The sequence below is a fragment of the Artemia franciscana genome, chromosome 7 (assembly GCF_032884065.1).
Source record: "Artemia franciscana chromosome 7, ASM3288406v1, whole genome shotgun sequence".
NCBI classification, from domain to species: Eukaryota; Metazoa; Arthropoda; class Branchiopoda; order Anostraca; family Artemiidae; genus Artemia; species Artemia franciscana.
Window position 1 is genome coordinate 24,197,638 of NC_088869.1, and position 6,489 is coordinate 24,204,126.

General features: G+C 33.6%; 1 protein-coding gene across 7 annotated transcripts in view; it reads left to right on the forward strand.

Moving 5' to 3' along the window:
* LOC136029031 (uncharacterized) overlaps nucleotides 1-2,163 on the forward strand; it is a 118,790-nt gene extending 116,627 nt beyond the window's left edge. For all 7 annotated transcript variants that reach the window (XR_010617948.1, XR_010617949.1, XR_010617951.1 and 4 more), the window contains one exon: nucleotides 1,955-2,163. The gene's annotated coding sequence lies outside the window, so the exon portion shown is untranslated. The remainder of the gene's footprint in view (nucleotides 1-1,954) is intronic.
* The last annotated feature ends 4,326 nt before the right edge of the window (nucleotides 2,164-6,489 follow it).

Genomic DNA, 6,489 nt, shown 5'->3' on the forward strand with positions numbered 1-6,489 from the left:
GGTTCCATTTCCCCTTGCTCGTCCCTGATTAACTATCAATGAGGAATGTGTGATTATTTTTATGTTGACAAATCAGATATAGAAGAGTAAGCAATTATTACATAAGCCGACCTTTCTGGTATTTAAAAAGAAACTGCTATCAGAGCTTCGGAATCATGCTTTTCCTCTTTCTATCTTTTTTTTTCCATTTTACTGACGTGAAAATGTTGTCTGTTTGTTTTCTCCAGAAAACAAAGTCCTTAATAGGGCTATCACTAACAGTGGTGTTAGTTAACGATCTTTTATTTGGAGGGGGGTGGCCAAACTAAGTTTTTTTGAAAGAAAATTAAAAATTACTTCAATGAAATTACCTGTAAAAAAAACTTAACTTTTTCGCATGCTGACCAATGGTCTACTTGCGCAGGTACTGATCTCCTGGTTCGATGCCTTCGGCTAATAGTGCAATGTATGGTTGGGAGAAAAATCGTCCGACACTTCTTGTGTGTTCCCCCCGATTTCTCCAGGCTTCCATTCAGAGCTGGGTCGACTCTAGCTAAGCTTACAGGGACATACCATTGACCTCGTTCAAAACCAAATAACCAGTGACACCAGGACTCGAACCCCCTAAACTTAGAGTTTAAGTCCGGACCACTAACCACTTAGCTAGGACGATAAAAAAAGGTCTATAAAAACACTTGGGTGGAGGGCAAAAATCTGGGCAGCATGTGGTCAGTCGAAAGTTAAACAGTTCAAAATAGGGATAATACCTTTTTATTGACGGTGAAATATAAAATTATTTAACTGGATATTTCGAACACATATACAGTGTTCATCATCAGCAGTAAAAGTTATCTACGTCGAGTATGTGGTCAGTCCCAAATTGAAGCCACTGGACAGTGATATTTTTTCTTGTGGTCATCATAGCTATATCCGTGGTAAAACTGAAATTTAAATCCTGAGACGGAATTGCAAGTAAATTTATATTTTTAAGCCTAAAATTTGGTAACAGTTAATAGTGAAATACAGCATGCTAAATTTGATAATGTCTTTGAGTTGTAACCGCTGCCGTAAAAAAAAAAAAAAAAAAAAAAAAATGCAAAAAAATTATAATAATTACAAATGTACGATCTTAAATGAATAGTTTTAACTTTTTGAATTTTAAGGCCAACACGAACAGAAGTATTTAGCCTTTTTTCACGAGGCTATTGACTTTTTCTGTTTTTGAATGTAATCAGTCATTGGCAAAAAAACCCATAATTTGAAAACTTACCCAACGAAAATATTCCTTGAGTTGAACATCTTACTTCCCAGAGACAAGTGCAAAGTGTGATGCGTGGTCAAATATCCCTTCGTTGCCTAGTATTCCTTATGAGTTTCCTTTGTAAATACTTCAAATTGACCAAAATCAAGCAACACAAAACGCCAAGAAAATGCGGTGCAAAAATCAATAATGAAAAAGAAAAATATAATAAGGAAAGCAGACACACATCCTTCCAATAGAAGGGTGTTGAAAAAGCAATTTATGATATCTATCATGTCTAAATATTTTCTCACCTTAAACAACTGATTTTTGGGAATGGTCTTGTCTCTGCTTTACTAAGGCTAATGTTAATTTTGAAGGAAATCTGCTAATTATTCCAGTTATGAGTCAATTGAATCCTATAACATAACATTACAATCCTATATATAACACTCCTATGTTAAATCTGTCTAGTTGTGAATTAGAATTTATAATTTTTACTGGTTAAAAGCAAATAGCAGATCGCAACTTAGAGCATATTTATTTGAGTGGGGCTCCATTATATTCGTAGCATAAACGATCAGTAAACGTTGGCTGCGTTTATAGGGCATCTTCAAAAGTCGACAAATATTTTATAAGTGACAAAAGAGAGCTATTCCAAGGAGTAATAGAGCGACCTGATTGCGTCTCTGTTTTAAATTGAAGCTTCTCAAAGGATATTTTTTCTTATTTAAGGATTCTGTGGACAAATACTACGTAAAACCAGACAATTTTTGACTGACATTTTTCCTTAGAAGCGGATCATAAAGGCAGGAATACAGAGAATGATGTTCTCCTTGACCAAGAAAAAAAACAGTCATTTGAATTACTGGTGATTTAAAGGTGTAAAAAGTTCTTTTTTTGTGTGCAATTTCACAAAATAAAGATTTTTTTAAAACTTGAAATACCTTGGAGCTTTACAATAGGATGGACTGCATTTTTGCACGACTTTCTTACATGCAAAAAAGAAGCAAGAAAGTTGGTATTGTTAGATTTTGTTTACTGCCGATATTTAAAGAAGATATATACTTCTCGAGACTGTTCAATTATCTCACTGCTACTGAATTTGAAGTTATTATATATTACTTTGATTGTCAGGTATTGTCAAAATACAGAAATACTCATACTTGTCGTCTACTCTATACCTTATTGTTTTTTATTCTTTGAAGTACCCAAGGACATAAAAGAAAAACACTTATTGCAACCTCCCGGGTCCTTCTTCGATCCATTCATATCTGAAAACCGCTATTTTCTATTATTTTTCTTCTGTTTTTTTTTCTTCAATCTAGTTAGGACATAACCACATTTTCGTCATTGTTGTCAAGTTCAACCGTCAAAAGTGAAAAAATTAAACTAAATTTGACAATTCTTTTCGTCCGTAAAGACTAAAGCACTAGCAATCCGTTGATTCCCATAAGCAAATAATTTTTTCATGGAAAGTTGTGCGTTCCTAAGTTATTGGTGCCTTTTTTTGCGCTAGCGACTACCAAAAAAAAATGAATTTTTTTTTTAGTTTACAGAGGGGCATATTAAATATTTAAATTACTGAATTTCTATTTGTTACGGAATATATGGTTGCGTAACTTTCCATCTAACCAGTTGAGACAGTCACCTTCCAATTACATTGTCCATGGTACTTCATGTGTTTCAAGTATGCATAGAAGTTATTAGCGTTACTTGGAGATTAGTTTCAAGTAGCTCATAAACCCATTTTTTAACATTGTCAACAATTGTGGAGTTTCGGATTTATCATGCACTTTTACGACCGTTTGTGAGAGGAAAAGTAAGTTTTTCATTGAATTTTTGCGCTAAAATTGTCTTGGCGAACGAATTAATGGAACAACAATTTACATAGCGTTTGGGTATAATGATGTGGGCGAAATTGACATCACAAAGCTGAACTAGAATATGGTGAATAAGAATTCACTAATGTATTGAAAAAATAAGCCCCAATACGTAAATGTGCCGCAGGCCACAATTATTGATAAGCCAAAGAGTATAAGAAAGATGGGCGGAACATTTTGAGAATGCGCTAAACCGTGATTGAGTTACGAAAAAGATAAAGTAAAGAATAAAAAAGTTTTTGATAGTTCAGAGGTAAAGGAAGATTTATTCTTTAAGAAAGAATTAGTGACCGTACTAAAAGGATTAAAGAAGAAAAATATAGTTTGGTAAATGAGTTTTTCAAATGTGATGGTTGTGAAGTTAGAGACAAATCGCTGAAGATTGTGAATATGATTTTGGAAATGAGGGGAAATACCCGGCGATCTTAGGAAAAATTAATTAAATAAAGGTGACAACAGTGAGTGGAGTAATAGAGGTTAGCTTGGTTTCTGTAGAAAGAAAATTACTTAGTATGATGATACTTTTTAGACTTAGGTAAGTAATAATGCAGATTACGTTTGAAGTTAAAAACATTGTGATTTTATGAAGAGGAGAGAATGCGTGGTCTGAATTTTCATTCTCAAATTAAGTAGTGTCTCCGTCATCAGTTTTATAGATTTAGAGAAGGCGTTTAATTCAGATGATGGAAGAGCTTTAGTCAAGGTCCTATTCTTGTGATTGGTGTTATTTACGAGAATAAAATTGCTGCAGTTAAGATTGGAAATGAGGTTAGTAGCTGGTTCCGTACTTAATCAGGAGTTAAGCAGGGTTGCGTTCTACCTTCGTAGACTTTGTCCAAGGAGCACAGCAAAGGCAATGGAATAACACGGAATTAATTGAGGCAGTAAAACTCTTACTTAGATTATGCTGATGATTTGAGCGTCCTAGATGAAAATGCGAGCAAAATAAACTTTGGAGGTTTTGAGAGGTCAAGATGCAAAAATAAGTTTGAAAATTAATATTAAGAGTTCAAAGTGGCTAAGTGAAAAGGTGATGTTGGATAACGAGAAAATGAATAATGTGGATGGCTTCGTTAAGAGTGGAATAACCAAGGCCTAATGTGCTCTTTCACTGTTGAAAAAAGTTTGGAAGGATAGCAAGCTAAGTCCGTCAGCTAAGATTAGAGTATTGGTACCTACAACGAGGACGGTGGTAGCTTGATTCATTGCTATCTTAAAAATTATGCAGTACAGATTTAACTCAAGTTCAGATGTCATGTGCAAGCTATGGAAGAAGTATAGCATCACTAAATGAAACACGGTATTGAAGTAATAAGTACTATTAAAAACGGAATTAAATCGCGCCCTAGCTGTTGGACAATTACATTGTCCATTCGTTCCTCTTTTAATACTTTGAAGGTTGTGGTCATTGAATTTAACTATATCGAGACTGACAAATGTTCCTCATTTTTGGAGATGTGTAAATCACTAAAGATGGATGACAATATTTAGTCTCCCACACATTGCTGTGCCATCAAAATCTATCAAGTCACTTAGTGGTTTATTCGTAAAATCAAACAGTTCATGGTAACGAACTGTAAGACAGGAGCTACCCGGCCCAATAGTAGCTCATGTGATTTCAAAAGAGCTATTTATTCAAGTAAAACGGCTTTTGTAATTCTGGGGTAATTCTTAAAGAGTTCGAACAAAATTCGAACTTTAGCGTAACGAGTGAGGTATTGACGAGGGGGCGAACCCCCATCATATTACGTATATGTGGAAGTTCTCCCGCCTCATCAATACCTTGCTCTTTACGCTAAAGTTGGAATTTTGTTAAATAACGGCATATATAAGCAATAATTTGTTCGTGTTATTTTCCAGCCAATCTTAGCATTTAATTTTACCCTAAGCAGCTTCATAACTATGATTTTTATGTGATAATTAACCAAAGATATTGTATATCTTCGGCTTGTAGTTGTTATTCAATGTAATAAAAAAAGACATGTTTTTTTTTCAACTGAAAGTAAGGAATAACATTAAAACTTAAAACTAACATAAATTATTACGTATATCTTTTAAAGATCTTTTCCATCATTCATTTCAGTCATTCGACAATTGCTCAACTTGTAACTTTCATTTTCATAAAAATAGTTTCAACCATTTTGGCCGTTTTGTTACTATACCTTACAAAAGTAGTTCCACAAATATCGCTAATTTATGTTACGTAGGAAAATCTTTCATAGAGAAGTTTCTCGTGGAGGAAGGAAATTTTCCAAGGAGTGGGAGCTGGTTTTCCCGACATTATTTAAAAAACGGTAAGCAATTAAATAAAAAACAAGTTTTTTTTTAGATAGAAGTAAGAAGCAACATTAAAGCTCAAAACGAACAGAAAATATTACGTATATGATATGGTTGCCTCTCCTCAATTGCTTGCTCTTACGCTAAAGTTTCTTTTTAACTTTTAAACGAGGCTTTTATTCGAATTATACAGCCTTTGTGATTCAGGAGTCATTCTTAAACAACTTTTACAAAAATAAAATTTAGATTATTATTAGTTTTAAAAAAGTAAAATTAATATGCAAATTTGTTTTAATGATTCATGTTCGGTGAGCCAAATTCAAAACCTGCATTAATTAACAGAGCGTTCAGAAATTAAATAAAAAACAGTTTTTTTTAACTGAAAGTAAGGTGCGACATTAAAATATAAAACGAACAGAAATTCTTCCGTATATGAAAGGGGCTGTCCCCTCCTCAACGCCCCGCTCTTTACGATAAAATTTGTTTTATTGTTTCATAAAGTAGAGTTATGGGAAAGAGTCAAACTTTAGCGTAAAGAGCGGGGCGTTGAGGTGTAGACAGCCATTTTCATTTACAGAATAATTTCTGTTCGTTTTAAGTTTTAATGTCGCTCCTTACTTTCAGTTAAAAAAGCCTTTTTTCATTTAATTAACTAAATGCATATCATTTTAAGTTTATACTTTTTTCCACTTTGTCTCTTTAGTCTGAAATACGTGTACATTGAATATGCAAATGACAAAAAAATAACTCTTTACTGGTTTAAACTTTTCACCGGTTTACTAGCTTGCGGTTACAAGGTCATATGAAAAGCAATAGTCGAGATTTGGTTACGATCGTCTATGTTTGCATAAAACCAAATATTATTTCAAGACTTCAGGTATTTTTTTTTGGAAGCTGGTAAACACATCGTTTTCTTTTTTTCTACAATTTATTTACATGGTTATCGAGAGTAACTTATCCCTTCGCTTGGCATTGATTTTTTCAAACCATCCATTAAGCCCTGCTCTGGTGGAAAAAACTCAAATTGTAAGGCCAACTTGTGTCTAAATGTTTACGAACTTCCCAACTTTAACTGGCCTAAAAATCCCCAAGTCATACATTTGGGACTTC